Source organism: Carassius gibelio, chromosome B19 (assembly GCF_023724105.1).
Source record: "Carassius gibelio isolate Cgi1373 ecotype wild population from Czech Republic chromosome B19, carGib1.2-hapl.c, whole genome shotgun sequence".
Taxonomy (NCBI): Eukaryota; Metazoa; Chordata; class Actinopteri; order Cypriniformes; family Cyprinidae; genus Carassius; species Carassius gibelio.
This window is the reverse complement of record NC_068414.1, coordinates 7,445,983-7,462,753: the sequence shown is the minus strand read 5'-3', so window position 1 is coordinate 7,462,753 and position 16,771 is coordinate 7,445,983. Positions and strand designations below refer to the sequence as shown.

Here is a 16,771-nt window from a genome sequence, read left to right as displayed (position 1 = left end):
GCTTACTTTTGACCAATCGCGTTTCGCCTGTGGCTTACTTTTGATCAATCGCGTTTCTCTTCCGGGGCTTACTTTCCTCCAATCGCGTTTCTCTTCCGTTGCTTACTTTCCTCCAATCGCGTTTCTCTCCTGTGGCCTCCTTTTGACCAATCGCCGGTCATTGTTATTGTCATCTTTGTTAAAGGTAAGGCTGTTACTTCATTCATTGAAAACTGGTCATTATTTGTTCATATACAGTGTGTATTTTTGGAAAATGAATCGTGTCAGTATAGCTAGCTAGCATACAGTTCATGCTTTCTTCAGTACCTGTGAACCTGTAACTTTTCACATGATAAATGATCAGATAAGTTAAAGTTATCGACCGTCAGCTAATTAAGCTATGCTACTGTCAACAATGATGTGTGTATTGTCTTAGAAGTCATGGTTTCTGGGCCCTTTGAATGAAAATAACGATTAAACTATTTACATTTATATTTGATAACAACACATAATAACACACACACATTTTAAATGTAAAAATCGTTACCAAATTGTTGTGGAGATATGGAAAACTGCATTTACCAAGAAATAAATTTATATTTTCTAAAATAAAGTAATAATAACTACTTTTTTTATAAATAAAACATTGAGAGTCTTAACTAAAAACAAACAAAAAAGGCCACATAAATCCATATGAGCCAAAGTATGTGGGAATTGTGCTCATTTTAATTTAGGTAGACCAGAAAGTTAAAAACACTGAAAAAGATTTTAAGAGGTAAAAGCACCTGGTGGAACCCTGGGGTAAGATGACCACATTTGAAGTATGATATATTTAATGTAATATTTTATAGCCTGGTGTGTGTAGTCATGGTTTAAGATGACAGCATTGAAAATAAAAGGAAATTTCAGACTTCATATTGACGTTACATATTTTATATGTCAGGGATTCCTGTCCTTTGTAGAAAACTCATCTTCAGGACAGTTTATGTCATGGCCATGTTTATTACCACAATAATATAGTTTATGCGTAACTTGTTAAATTATTGTTACACACTTAACCAGAGATGGGACCAAGTCACACATGTGCAAGTCTCAAGTAAGTCTTAAGTCTTAACCTTCAAGTCTCAAGTAAGTCCCAAGTATTTTTTTCTTGGGCAAGTCAAGTCAAGTCAAGTCACAAGCTATGTCAAGTCAAGTCCAAGTCAAGTCACCTTAATATTGTTATTTTACCTGCAGAATCTGATCTTAATAAAGTTAAAAGACAAGATATAAGTAACTGTCAGTAAAGTAAAATAATTTGGATTTGCATTGTAAATACTCATGTTCAGTAAAATACATCATGGAATCAAACAAAATTGTAACTTTCATAAAATTATTTATTTTTCACTTCTGCCAACAGTGTTTGAAATGTTTTACATTTTCAACACTGAGTCCATAAAACTAAACATCCAACAGACTCCTCTCTGAACATCTCTCTCTCTCTCTCTCTCTCTCGTGCGCATGCGTGGGCGTTTGTGGAGCGAGCGGAGCGTGGCTGTGAGAGCGACTGTGAAGTTTGTGGTGTGTGAGTTTCTTACGATCTTTTCTTCTTTTTCCAAAGTTAGTATTAGGTGAGTTTTTGTTGTCTATTGTTCCCGGCGGGTGTTTGAGATGGAGACTCACTCGACAGGGTGTGACTCCTCTCTCTCACTCCGCCATGGAGTTAGATGTGTACCTGAGGCCGGTGTCTCAGTGGAAGAAGTGCTCGTGGCGATAGGCGAACAGGTGGGGTTTGATAACGTTGTTTCAGCCTCGCGGATGAATAAGGCCGTTGTGGTCTTTCTGAAGGAACGGAACTTAACAAGTCGGTTGGTTGAGAGCGGCATTTGGGTAAGTGGCGTTTATACTGTCATTTCTCCGCTGGTGTCTCAATCGACCCGTATAACAATCTCAAACTGCCCCCCTTTCATACCAAATCACGACATAGAAAAGGAATTGTTGAGATATGGGAAAATCGCTAGTGGAATTAAAATGGTTCCACTAGGATGTAAAAATGAGTCACTGAAACATGTCACGTCTTTTAGACGGCAAGTGTTTATGTTTTTAGACTCAACGGTTCTTGACATCTCTTTTCGAGTTTTGTATGAAGGCAAGTCTTTCATGCTTTATGCAAGCACGGGGAGTTTAAAATGTTACGAATGCCATGAAACAGGGCATAAAAAAAATGCGTGCCCTCATAAAACGAACACTAAAAATAATGAGACGGATAATGAAAAAGTAGGACCGAGTGGGTCAAATGAAAAAGCAGGACCGAGTGGGTCAAAAGAGGATGAAGGTGAGAAGGATGGTGTAGCAAGGAGCTTAGATGAAACTGAAAAGAAGGGAGATGAATTAGAAACGAACGAGAAACAGAATAATCAGGATGTAAGCGGTGAGGAAACAGGTGGAAAAAATTGTGGTATTGGTGTTGAGAGAGCGGAGGAAAGTGAGGTGAATGTTTCTCAATGTGAAGATGAAACTGGACACAGGAACGATCATACAGGTGCATGTGAGGCTGATGTTAGGGATGATGGAATGGAGGAGATAGCTGATGATGACAGTCTTTCAGAAATGTCTGACATCATTTCTCAGAGTGGTGATGATCAGTTATACACAGTAAAAGAAATTAATGATTTCTTGGATGAAACGTTTGGAAAGACTTTTGATGTCAAGACTTTTTTTCCTGATGCTGAAAGATTTGTGAGGTCAGTCATTAAAATACAGAAGACTGTAGGGTTCGAAGAACTGAGTCGTAGGAAAAGATTTAGGCTGAAAAAAATTGTGACAAATTTACGGAAAGGGAAAGAATGGGTTAAAAAGCAATATACATGATGGTTGAATTACAAAGGGCATTTTTTTCCTTTTCTGTCTTTTCTTTTCTGATTTTTTGTCTTTCTCTCTTTTCTCTTTTCATGGAGAGCATAAAAATAGGGACAATAAATATTAATGGTGGAAGGAATAATAGTAAAAGAGCTGCTTTGTATGAATTTATTCAAAATAAAAATATAGATATCATTTTTTTGCAAGAAACCCATAGCGATCTGGGTAATGAAGTAGAATGGAAGATGTGGTGGGAGGGTAAGATTTTTCTAAGTCATGGCTCAAATCTAAGTGGAGGTGTTGCGATTCTATTTTCAAAGAAGATAAATATGACTAATATATCTTCCTATGAGATAGATAAGGGCAGAATATTGATTGTACAGGTGGAGTTAATGGGATTTCCATTTCTATTTATAAATGTTTACTCGCCTAATAATGGAGCAGAAAGGGTAGATTTTTTTAGAAAATTATCTAGTGAATTAAAAATTTTTGATAATGCATGTATGGTTCTTGGGGGTGACTGGAATTGCACCTTAGATTTTACACTAGACCGAAATGGTGAAGAACCGTATCCCCAGTCTGCTAATTCATTAAGCAGTATAATAAAGAAATATGACTTATCTGATGTTTGGAGGGAGAAACACCCAACAGTAAAACAGTATACATGGGTTAAAGCATCTCATGATCATATTAGTGCTGCGAGGTTGGATAGATTTTATGCAAGTAAAAATAATTCTAATAGAGTTTTAAAAGCCAATATTTTTCCAAATGGTTTTACTGATCATCATTTGTGCATGTTTGAAATGAGTGTAAAAAAGTCACAGCCTTCTAGTTACTATTGGCATTTTAATTTGAAATTACTACATGACTCTAACTTTTGTGATAAGTTTGGGTTATTTTGGTCTAAGTGGCAAGAGCAAAAAAGTGACTATGAAGATTTAGTGCAATGGTGGGAAGTTGGAAAAGCACAAATCAGAATTTTTTGCCAGAACTACACCGCTTACTCAAATAGACTTGTAAAGAACACTATTAAAATACTTGAGAGAGAAATAACTGAAATCGAAGAAGGAATTATTGAAGGAAACTCAGAAGAAGGGGATCAACTGAAAGAAAAAAAGACCGTTTTGGCATCCTTGTTTAATGAAAGAGCAAAAGGTGCTTTGATAAGAGCCCGCTTTTCCTCAATAAGAGAAATAGATGCTCCGAGCTCATATTTCTTCAACTTGGAGCGAAAAGGAGGAGAAAGAAAACTCATGTTACATTTGAAACTTCCAAATGGGACTTTAACAACTAATCCAAAAGAAATGAGAAACCATGCAAAGAACTTTTACACTGATTTATTCGAAGCAAGAGACTGTGACATTCACTGCATGGACGACTTACTAAGAGATCTTCCAAAGCTCACTGATGATCAGAGACAATGGCTCGATGCAGATATTCAATTGGACGAAATATCAGAGGCGGTAAAGAAACTTTCTAATGGCCGGTCCCCTGGGATTGATGGACTTCCTTCTGAATTTTATAAGCAATTCTGGACTCTTTTAAAAGATGATATACTTGATGTTTTTAGAGTTTCTTATAGGAAAAATGAACTTCCGACTAGTTGTAGAAGAGCGGTTCTATCTTTATTGCCAAAAAAAGGTGACCTTGGACTGTTAAAGAACTGGAGACCAGTGGCTTTACTGTGCACAGATTACAAAATTTTAGCAAAATGTCTTGCAAATAGATTAAAACATTTTTTAGAATATGTTATTAATGACTTTCAAACATATTGTGTGCCAAAGAGAACAATAATGGACAATCTTTTTCTTGTTCGTGATGTAATGAATTTAGCAAATGCTGGTAATGAGGATGTGGGTTTTCTTTCAATCGATCAGGAGAAAGCTTTTGATAAAGTTGATCATCTGTATTTATTTAAAACTCTTAAAGCTTTTGGTTTTGGTGAGAATTTTATCTCTTGGATCAAACTTTTATATACTGGAGCGTCTGCATTGTTAAAGGTTGGAGGTGGGTTAAGCTGTCCAGTTGTAATTCATAGAGGTATAAGACAAGGCTGTCCTCTGTCAGAACAGCTGTACTCTCTAGCAATTGAACCTTTACGATGTAAACTTAGGGAGAAATTGCAAGGTTTTTTAGTGAAAGGTTGTGAAAACAGGCCAATCACTCTTTCAGCCTATGCCGATGACATCACTGTTTTTATAAGAAGTGAAACAGATGTAATGAATCTAACAAACGCTTTAAATATCTACGAAAAGGCCTCATCAGCTAAAGTGAATTGGCAGAAGAGTGAAGGATATCTATTAGGAGATTGGCAGGGAAGGACCCCTCCTGTGCTTCCAGGGGGAGTTAAATGGGGAAGAGAGGGTTTGAAGTTGTTGGGAGTTTTCTTAGGAACAGATGAATACAGGCAGAAGAACTGGGAGGGTATGGTGGAGAGAATGTGTGACCGGTTGTCTCGATGGTCGTGGGTGCTGCCCCAGCTATCATATAGGGGCAGGGTATTGGTCACAAGCAATCTGGCTGCATCTGCATTATGGCACAAAATGAATGTTCTGGATCCCCCGGAATGTGTGGTTGAAGAGCTGCAAAGAAAACTAGTTGACTTTTTCTGGGATGGGCAGCATTGGAAAAAATCTGCTGTACTTTTTCTACCTACTCAAGAGGGAGGACAAGGCCTGATGGACATTAAAAACAGAATAAAGACCTTCCGACTTCAAGCAGCACAGAGATTGTTGTATGCGGAGCCGTGCTGGGCTGATACAGCGCGTGCTGTGTTGAGGAAAATGAATATTTTTAAGTATGATGTACAATTGTTTTTGATTAAATTGGCCAACATGGATTTGAGGAATATTTCACCTTTTTATAAGACAGTTTTGAGAGCATGGACTTCAGTTTTTAAGGTCAAGAGGGTTCTCACAAACATTGGATTCTGGACAGAGAATGAACCTCTTTTTAATAACCCACTGATACCAGCACCGGCACTGGAGTCCAGAAGCATCCAGAACGTAATGGCAAGAGCGGGGTGTACAAGGATTGCTGACCTAAAGACTGGTGAAAACTGGAAAAGTCCAACAGGAGATGTGCAACAAGACAGGCATCAAGTCCATAAGGATAATAAAGAGAATAATGGATGGAACTGTTTCTGCATTGCCTTCAGTTTTCAGACAGAGATCAGAAGAAAATGAGGTTCCTGAACAGGACAGTGGGAGCCTGTTTCCCCAAGTAGATGTTTCAGCAGCGGTGGATGAAGAGACTGAGGAAGGTTCTCTCCTACACTTCAGGACTCCTGTACTGGAAGGTTTTAAGACTGTCTCAAAAAGGGCTCTGTACATTATTTGCGTGAAAGTGTCCCATTATAATGTGCTCAAAGACTGTAAAGAGACCAAGTGGTCAGATTTGTTCGGGCCAGACTCGTCCCCTAGAAGATGCTGGAGGTCCCTCTACAAACCTCCTATAGAGAAACGCACTGCTGATCTCCAGTGGAGGGTTGTTCACTGGGCGGTAGCTACAAACAGACATGTGGCACACATTGACCCCACTGTAGGGAAAGAATGTCCTTGTTGTGGCACTGAAGAATCAGTTGATCATTTGTTTTTACATTGTTTAAGGTTAAGAGAATTGTTTTATCTCTTAGATGGGTGGGCTAGAGATTTGGGCGTAGTTTTTAATAATGAATTATTTATTTTTGGACCAAAATATGTTGCATCAGACAGAAAAAAAATCTCGTTAATTAATTTTGTGATTGGAGGAGCAAAGCTGGCAATCTGGTTAACACGGAAAAGAAAACTGAAAGGAGAGGGGGAAGTAGGTCCTGAGGTGGTCTTACAGGCTCTTATAGCAACCAGAATCAAGGCAGAGTTTGCATATTTTAAACTAATGAATGATATGGACAAGTTTATTGAAATTTGGGCTTTGAATGATGTTTTGTGCTCGGTGGATTATGAAAATGAGCTGGTTTTAAATTTATGATTAATGATAGACAATACTTTGTAATGTTTATAAAGATGTATGAGTCTCTGAGTGGGTATATGTGTTTATAAATGTACATCTGATGTTAATGAATAGATGTTTATGAAGAATGTCTTTATAGTGTAAGTATAAATAAAGGTGTGTTAAAAGTCAAAAAGACTCATTCTGAGTATGGGTCACCATACTTGGCTGAATGTCACTTCACTTTCACTTTCTCTCTCACTTTCTCTTGTTTCATACTTTTTTGTTATGTACAGTACAGACCAAAAGTTTGGACACACCTTCTCATTCAAAGAGTTTTCTTTATTTTCTCACTTTCACTTTCTCTTGTTTCATACTTTTTTGTTATGTACAGTACAGACCAAAAGTTTGGACACACCTTCTCATTCAAAGAGTTTTCTTTATTTTCATGACTATGACTACTTTATTGACGCACTGTGTTCCTAAATAATGTTGTTCAGTGCATTGACACAATACTTTTTGTTTAGGGCGCAATTAAAAAAAAAAAAAAAAGGGTCCAAACAATGACCCCTGCTACGGGTAGTGTTCCAAGTGTTATGAGACTTCAGCTAATGATGGGTCCATCTGAAATTATTCGGTGCAGTGCCGTCGGTTGGTGGAGAAACGGACAGTAGTGGGCAGTGTCTCTGCCTGTCACGCGGAAGACCGGGGATCGATTCCCCGACGGGGAGAGCTGGTTCTTTTCGTTTTCCGAATGATCCATCCAAAATGTTTGGTTGGAGTCGCAGGTCACAGAAGGAGTTCTGCTTCGACGTCAGCCCGAGCCAAAGGACATGCGTTGGCCGGGAATCGAACCCGGGTCAACTGCTTGGAAGGCAGCTATGCTCACCACTATACCACCAACGCAGGCGGAAGTCAGTAGCTTTATTGACGCACTGTGTTCCTAATTAATGTTGTTCAGTTGCATTGACACAATACTTTTTGTATAAAGCGCAATAAAAAAAAAAAAAAAAAAAAAAAAAAAAAAGAGAGTCCAAACAATGACCCCTGCTACGGGTAGTGTTGCAAGTGTTATGCGACTTCAGCTAATGATGGGTCCATCCGAAATTATTCCATCCAAAAGTTTTGGGTGGAGGCACAGGTCACAGAGGGAGTTCTGCTTCGACGTCAGCCCGAGCCAAAGGACATGCGTTGGCCAGGAATCGAATCCGGGTCAACTGCTTGGAAGGCAGCTATGCTCACCACTATACCACCAACGCAGTCAGCAGTCATCAACTTGCGCCGTCACTAAGAAGGCTCGAAGTGCACGAGTCGCCGATAGGGGTAGAGGAGCAGATGAGATCTTTGTTTGGACCCGTCACTAAAGAGAGCCTTCAAGAATTTGCATCCCGTCACGTACAAGAAAGCGCTGCCTTCCCATCCGGCTAAATAAACACGAAGTGGTCAAACGCAGAGAGTGCCTATTCAGACGATGACCAGTGGCAAGCCCTCTCGCAGCATGCTGGCGGACGGTCAAACTGATTCTGCTCTTGACATTTCGATGTAGCTCTGCTGTGAGCAGAGCACCCAAAAATACAGGTCACTCGCAAAAGTTCCCCTCCACGGAAATCTTTAGTAAAAGGCGAAAGATTTATGCGACAATGAAGAGAAACTCGAGCTGTGTCTCCAAACCCTCGGGCCTGTGCGCTGCCTCTGTTAAACTACTACGCTCGCCAAGGGTCATCAAGGGTGACAACGCCTGCCCACATGTGTTTCGTCAGCACCCCCCCCCCCCCCTACTCCAAAAGGGAGAAGTAAAACTCAAAAAAGTCCCCTCGGTCCACCAATAACCAAAAGCCCAATCAAGGCAATCTCTTTCTCATGCCTCTATCTGAAAAGTTGGATAAAATCTTATATGAAAAAAAAAGTCTTTTAAAGAAATCCCTTATTCCGAGGTCACCGTAGCCACCAGATCCAGTCTGTATCCGCTTCAGTCACCCGGATCCAGTCCGTATCCAGAGAAGATGGTGGATCAACACCTAGAAAGGACCTCTATGGCCCAGAAACACAGCGGAGACCGTGACAACTAGATGAGCCGCAGATACAAATCCCCTGTAAAGACCACCTGGACAAGACCACAGGAAACAGATGATTCTTCTGCACAGTCTGACATTCCTGCAGCCTGGAGCTGATCTACTGGTTTCGTCTGACAAGGGGAGAACTGTCTCCCCGACTGAGCCTGGTTTCTCACCGGGTTTTTTCTCCATCCTTTCACCAATCGAGTTTTGGTTTCTTGCCTCTGTCGCTTCTGGCAGGCGGAGCTGGGGACACTTTATGTACAGCGATATCGTTGACTTGATTGCAAATTATTGCACAGATACTATTTAAACTGAACTTAGCTGAATGATGTCATCAAAGAGTTCAATAACGAAATGCCTTTAACTGTCATTTTGCTTTTTGACGCACTGTGTTCCTAATTAATGTTGTTCAGTTGCATTGACGCAATACTTTTTGTTTAAAGCGCAATTTAAAAAAAAAAAAAAAAAAAAAAAAAAAAGAGTCCAAACAATGACCCCTGCTACGGGTAGTGTTCCAAGTGTTATGCGACTTCAGCTAATGATGGGTCCATCAGAAATTTTACGGTGCTAGGGCTGGGTCTGCGTCAGAAGAAGCCATGCATTGTTTAGTTATGTCAGTGCAGTGCCGTCAGTTGGGGGAGAAACGGCAGCATGCACGGCTCTTCGTTAGTATAGTGGACAGTATCTCCGCCTGTCACGCGGAAGACCGGGGTTCGATTCCCCGACGGGGAGAGATGGTTCTTTTCGTCTTCCGAATGATCCATCCAAAATGGTTGGTTGGAGTCGCAGGTCACAGAAGGAGTTCTGCTTCGACGTCAGCCCGAGCCAAAGGACATGCGTTGGCCGGGAATCGAACCCGGGTCAACTGCTTGGAAGGCAGCTATGCTCACCACTATACCACCAACGCAGGCAGAAGTCAGTAGCTTTCTTGACGCACTGTGTTCCTAATTAATGTTGTTCAGTTGCATTGACACAATACTTTTTGTTTAAAGCGCAATAAAAAAAAAAAAAAAAAAAAGAGTCCAAACAATGACAGAAGGAGTTCTGCTTCGACGTCAGCCCGAGCCAAAGGACATGCGTTGGCCGGGAATCGAACCCGGGTCAACTGCTTGGAAGGCAGCTATGCTCACCACTATACCACCAACGCAGGCGGAAGTCAGTAGCTTTATTGACGCACTGTGTTCCTAATTAATGTTGTTCAGTTGCATTGACACAATACTTTTTGTTTAAAGCGCAATAAAAAAAAAAAAAAAAAAAGAGTCCAAACAATGACAGAAGGAGTTCTGCTTCGACGTCAGCCCGAGCCAAAGGACATGCGTTGGCCGGGAATCGAACCCGGGTCAACTGCTTGGAAGGCAGCTATGCTCACCACTATACCACCAACGCAGGCGGAAGTCAGTAGCTTTATTGACGCACTGTGTTCCTAATTAATGTTGTTCAGTTGCATTGACACAATACTTTTTGTTTAAAGCGCAATAAAAAAAAAAAAAAAAAAAAAAAAAAAAAAAAGAGTCCAAACAATGACCCCTGCTACGGGTAGTGTTGCAAGTGTTATGCGACTTCAGCTAATGATGGGTCCATCCGAAATTATTCCATCCAAAAGTTTTGGGTGGAGGCACAGGTCACAGAGGGAGTTCTGCTTCGACGTCAGCCCGAGCCAAAGGACATGCGTTGGCCGGGAATCGAATCCGGGTCAACTGCTTGGAAGGCAGCTATGCTCACCACTATACCACCAACGCAGTCAGCAGTCAGCAACTTGCGCCGTCACTAAGAAGGCTCGAAGTGCACGAGTCGCCGATAGGGCTAGAGGAGCAGATGAGATCTTTGTTTGGACCCGTCACTAAATAGAGCCTTCAAGAATTTGCATCCCGTCACGTACAAGAAAGCGCTGCCTTCCCATCCGGCTAAATAAACACGAAGTGGTCAAACGCAGAGAGTGCCTATAATAACCAAAAGCCCAATCAAGGCAATCTCTTTCTCATGCCTCTATCTGAAAAGTTGGATAAAATCTTATATGAAAAAAAAAGTCTTTTAAAGAAATCCCTTATTCCGAGGTCACCGTAGCCACCAGATCCAGTCTGTATCCGCTTCAGTCACCCGGATCCAGTCCGTATCCAGAGAAGATGGTGGATCAACACCTAGAAAGGACCTCTATGGCCCAGAAACACAGCGGAGACCGTGACAACTAGATGAGCCGCAGATACAAATCCCCTGTAAAGACCACCTGGACAAGACCACAGGAAACAGATGATTCTTCTGCACAGTCTGACATTCCTGCAGCCTGGAGCTGATCTACTGGTTTCGTCTGACAAGGGGAGAACTGTCTCCCCGACTGAGCCTGGTTTCTCACCGGGTTTTTTCTCCATCCTTTCACCGATCGAGTTTTGGTTTCTTGCCTCTGTCGCTTCTGGCAGGCGGAGCTGGGGACACTTCATGTACAGCGATATCGTTGACTTGATTGCAAATTATTGCACAGATACTATTTAAACTGAACTTAGCTGAATGATGTCATCAAAGAGTTCAATAACGAAATGCCTTTAACTGTCATTTTGCTTTTTGACGCACTGTGTTCCTAATTAATGTTGTTCAGTTGCATTGACGCAATACTTTTTGTTTAAAGCGCAATTTAAAAAAAAAAAAAAAAAAGAGTCCAAACAATGACCCCTGCTACGGGTAGTGTTCCAAGTGTTATGCGACTTCAGCTAATGATGGGTCCATCAGAAATTTTACGGTGCTAGGGCTGGGTCTGCGTCAGAAGAAGCCATGCATTGTTTAGTTATGTCAGTGCAGTGCCGTCAGTTGGGGGAGAAACAGCAGTATGCACGGCTCCTCGTTAGTATAGTGGACAGTATCTCCGCCTGTCACGTGGAAGACCGGGGTTCGATTCCCCGACGGGGAGAGATGGTTCTTTTCGTCTTCCGAATGATCCATCCAAAATGGTTGGTTGGAGTCGCAGGTCACAGAAGGAGTTCTGCTTCGACGTCAGCCCGAGCCAAAGGACATGCGTTGGCCGGGAATCGAACCCTGGTCAACTGCTTGGAAGGCAGCTATGCTCACCACTATACCACCAACGCAGGCGGAAGTCAGTAGCTTTATTGACGCACTGTGTTCCTAATTAATGTTGTTCAGTTGCATTGACACAATACTTTTTGTTTAAAGCGCAATTAAAAAAAAAAAAAAAAAAAGAGTCCAAACAATGACAGAAGGAGTTCTGCTTCGACGTCAGCCCGAGCCAAAGGACATGCGTTGGCCGGGAATCGAACCCGCGTCGCGGGAGCCGAAAATAGTTAAGCTTAACTTCTCTTAACTTTTCCCATTCATTCTCTATGGTAGTGCTTAACACTACGGATGTGATATATTTGTGGCCACACGTAGATTTCCCGGCGCTGTTTCGCCTCTTCCGTGGCGCGGAATTCAAACAGCGGATACTCATCTGTCAATCATTCGCTCTGAAGGAGAGGAGACGCGTTTTACGATCGGAGATTTCTTCACGAAATTGTTTTGTTTGAACAACATACGCTGCCAAACTCCCAACAAGCAGGTAAAGTGAATTCTGTGTTTCTTTTTAAAAAACTAAACTAAAAAAAAACGTATAATTAATTACTTATTATATTATCATATAATCATATTTATGTGATTAATTATAGCAACTGTTTTGAATGTTATGTGATTTTCAAGACTTTAGTGCAATATATATATATATATATATATATATATATATATGTGTGTGTGTGTGTATATGTATATATATATGTATGTATATATGTATATGTATATGTATATGTATATATGTCAACATTTACTGTGTGGTACAACTTAAAATAACTATTTCCTATGTTAAATTAACTTTATTTCTGTGATGCATCATTTATACTCTTCAGTGTGTCATATGATCCAGAAATCATTGATTATTTGCTCACAAAACATTTCTTATTGTAATCAATGTTGATATTATCATTGTCTCTACAATGATAAAAGCACATTATTTTCAGAGACTGGAATAATAATTCTGAAAATTCAGCTTTTCATAACAGGAATAAATTACAATGATTAGAAAATATATTCAAATGTAAAAAAAAACATTTAAAATTGTACAAATAAAAATGCAATTCTACTGTTGCATATATATCCAAATAAATATAATATTACAATGGTATATATATATATATATATTATGAATTATAAAATACATTTGATATATTTAATTGGAATCTATATTTCAGGAATGTTTAGATGATGCGTGCTCTGTCAAGACACCCTCCTCCACAGAGTAGGTCACCCTAAAGATGGTCTCACTCTCAGTCCACCAAAACATCACACCAGACACTTTGTCAGTGGAGGATCAAAGGTCAGAAGGGTTTCTTCCAGATGCAGGTAAATAAATAATTCATACAGGCCCTTATGTGTGTAAACTGTCTCTCTCAATGTGCACACAACACCAAGACGTTATATTTTAATAAAGTAATCCTGTTAATCTTCTGTAGAACACCACACCATTGGCCATAAAAGCGTCCCTCGATCAGCTCACACTGGACCCCTCAGAACAGCTGGTCTTCGTGTTGGACCATAGATGGACAGATCTGTTGAGAATTGCCCGTGAACATCTCTTGGCAATGCACCATAGGAGCAAGGATCTTCTTAAACAGGTCAAAGGCTTTTTCTTTCTTCTTCTGTGTTTTCCACAACTTTAAATTGTATTATTATTAATATTATTGTAGCTGTTGTTGTTTAATCTACAATTTTAAATTATTTAATTGATTTCCATTTGTTAAATAAAACATCAGAAGTATTGGCCTTGTTTACACTGTACTTTAGTGTGTTAATTAATTGTATCGACTCTGTATTGTTATTTTATCTTGCTCAGTTTTGTAAACATGTTAGTTTACAATGTTAGTTACGGCTATTATTAAACTCTGTAAATAAATATTTTATTTAAAATACTCTACCAGTCAAATGTTTTTCAGCAGTAAGATTTGTAATGTTTTTTGAGGAGTCTCTTCTGCTCACCAAGCCTGCCTTTATTTTATCCAAAAGTACAGCAAAAACAGTAGCATTTTAAACATTCTTACTATTTTAAATCAGCTGCTTTCTATTTCAATTCAATTCAAGTTTATTTGTATAGCAATTTTTACAATACAAATCGTTGCAAAGCAACTTTACAGAAAATTATGTTTCTACAATATTTAGTAGTAGATTAAGGCGGTGACTGTCAGTTTGTGCACGTTTGACAGGATTTTTAGAAAAATGAATACAAGTAGTCGTACGTAGTCAGCCAGACTATGAACATTATTAATATTATGAATAATTAATAATTATTATATGATGTAGTCACATGTGTAGCAATATTTGTTAGTCTGTTTGTTGATTCAGGGTTAGCATCATCTGAGGTCCTCTGAGGGTCAGCATCATCTCTTCTCAGGTGTTCTGGATCCAGACTGGAGCTTGTGTAAATCCCGTGGCAAAACATAGAAACAAATAGAGACATCATTAGCATAGCTGCTGATCCATCAAAGTAAAATTAATTAGTTTAACCAAAGATAAAGAATAATAATGCACTCACAATTTAAGAGATATATTATTTGAAAGCTTGGCGAAAGAGATGTGTTTTTAATCTAGATTTAAACAGAGACAGTGTGTCTGAACCCCGAACATTATCAGGAAGTCTATATATTTGAATATATACTGTATTTTATATCTCTGATGTGCAGCTGAATGGTCAGCATCATTCCTCCAGTCTTCAGTGTCACATGATCTTCAGAAATCAGAATAATATGATGGTTTACTGCTCAAATCTACTCAAATCTTACTATATATATATGTGTATATATGTTTTTTTTTTTTAATTTTCATCATCAACATTTTTCATCTTTATCATCACTTTTAATCAATTTAAATCATCCTTGCTAAAAAAAAGGCGTTAATTTCTGTCATTTCTTTCCACCCAAAAGAATGGTATAATCTATATTGTTAAGAAAGCTTTTTATTTCAAATAAATGCAGATCTTTCTATTTAAAGAATCCCTGGGGGATTGTTTTTCTTGAGCAGTAAATCATATTCTGAAGATTATGTGACACTGAAGACTTGAGTAATGATGTTGAAAATACAGCTGCACATCACATAAAAAATAAAATACATTTTACTATATATTCAAATAGAAAGCAGTTATTTTAACTAGTAAAAATATTCCAACAATATAATTGCTTTTACTGTACTTTGGATCAAATAAAGGCAGGCTTGGTGAGAATTAAAAATCTTACTGTTCAAAAACATTTAACTGGTAGTGTTATATATTTTTTCTGTGTTCTCCACAACTTTAGATTTTATTATTGTTGTTGTTGTTGAATCTATACATTTAAATAGTTTCATGTATTTCAATTTGTTAATTAAAATACCGTAAGCATTTGGCCTTGTTTGAACTGTATTGAACTGCGTGTTAAGTTTTTTTTTAATTTATTGATTAAAACATGTATACATGTGTTATAGATATGTAAACACTGAATGTTATAACTGTTACTATTAAACATAAAAAATTATTTAATGTAAAACATATTTTTATTGTTTTTCTGTTCTCCACATCTTTATTTGTATTATATTTGTAGGTGTTGTTTAATAATCTATGATTATTTTATTTTGGTTAATTTTTATTTTCATTTTTAAGTATATTACTCTATTATAAATAAAATGAAAAACTTACTTTTTTTGTGAGTTTTTGTTTTATTTTATATATATGGGTTTTCTGTGCACAGTTATACAAATATAAATAGATGTCTCTTTAAAAATAAAGGCCTGAACCATTATCAAAATGTTATTTTTAATTATTCAAATTTTCTATATTAAAAATAACTATTCCCTATTATAATGTACATGTTTATTAAGATTGTTGCACATTTTGTACATCGTACAAAAAACAGTTATTACAAGATTTATTTTATCTGTTCACAAAGTTTGTTTATTATATGTTAATCATAATTAAAGTGTATCTAGATGAAAAAACGAATATGAACTCATTTTATAGTATTTGTGGCCGAGACGGGATTCGAACCTCTAATTCTGTGTATTTTACTCGTCCCGCCTCCCTGCAATTTCCTTCGTTTCTATTGGCTAGTCAGCGCTCTACACCTATCCGCGACTGGCCGGGTCGTGGAAGGCAGCTATGCTCACCACTATACCACCAACGCAGTCAGCAGTCAGCAACTTGCGCCGTCACTAAGAAGGCTCGAAGTGCACGAGTCGCCGATAGGGCTAGAGGAGCAGATGAGATCTTTGTTTGGACCCGTCACTAAAGAGAGCCTTCAAGAATTTGCATCCCGTCACGTACAAGAAAGCGCTGCCTTCCCATCCGGCTAAATAAACACGAAGTGGTCAAACGCAGAGAGTGCCTATAATAACCAAAAGCCCAATCAAGGCAATCTCTTTCTCATGCCTCTGTCTGAAAAGTTGGATAAAATCTTATATGAAAAAAAAAGTCTTTTAAAGAAATCCCTTATTCCGAGGTCACCGTAGCCACCAGATCCAGTCTGTATCCGCTTCAGTCACCCGGATCCAGTCCGTATCCAGAGAAGATGTTGGATCAACACCTAGAAAGGACCTCTATGGCCCAGAAACACAGCGGAGACCGCCAACGCAGGCGGAAGTCAGTAGCTTTATTGACGCACTGTGTTCCTAATAAATGTTGTTCAGTTGCATTGACACAATACTTTTTGTTTAAAGCGCAATTAAAAAAAAAAAAAAGAGTCCAAACAATGACCCCTGCTACGGGTAGTGTTGCAAGTGTTATGCGACTTCAGCTAATGATGGGTCCATCCGAAATTATTCCATCCAAAAGTTTTGGGTGGAGGCACAGGTCACAGAGGGAGTTCTGCTTCGACGTCAGCCCGAGCCAAAGGACATGCGTTGGCCGGGAATCGAATCCGGGTCAACTGCTTGGAAGGCAGCTATGCTCACCACTATACCACCAACGCAGTCAG

At 38.9% G+C, this 16,771-nt stretch overlaps 1 long non-coding RNA gene and 1 other non-coding gene across 2 annotated transcripts; one reads left to right on the top strand and one right to left on the bottom strand.

The window, feature by feature from the left end:
* Window positions 1-8,291: 8,291 nt before the first annotated feature.
* On the bottom strand, window positions 8,292-8,406 carry LOC127980877 (U5 spliceosomal RNA). The gene has a single exon (XR_008159878.1). It is a non-coding gene; the product is annotated as a U5 spliceosomal RNA (small nuclear RNA).
* Window positions 8,407-12,123: 3,717 nt separating this feature from the next.
* LOC127979249 (uncharacterized) lies at window positions 12,124-14,908 on the top strand. The gene is made up of 3 exons (XR_008158766.1): window positions 12,124-12,345; window positions 13,028-13,178; window positions 13,289-14,908. It is a non-coding gene; the product is annotated as an uncharacterized LOC127979249 (long non-coding RNA).
* The last annotated feature ends 1,863 nt before the right edge of the window (window positions 14,909-16,771 follow it).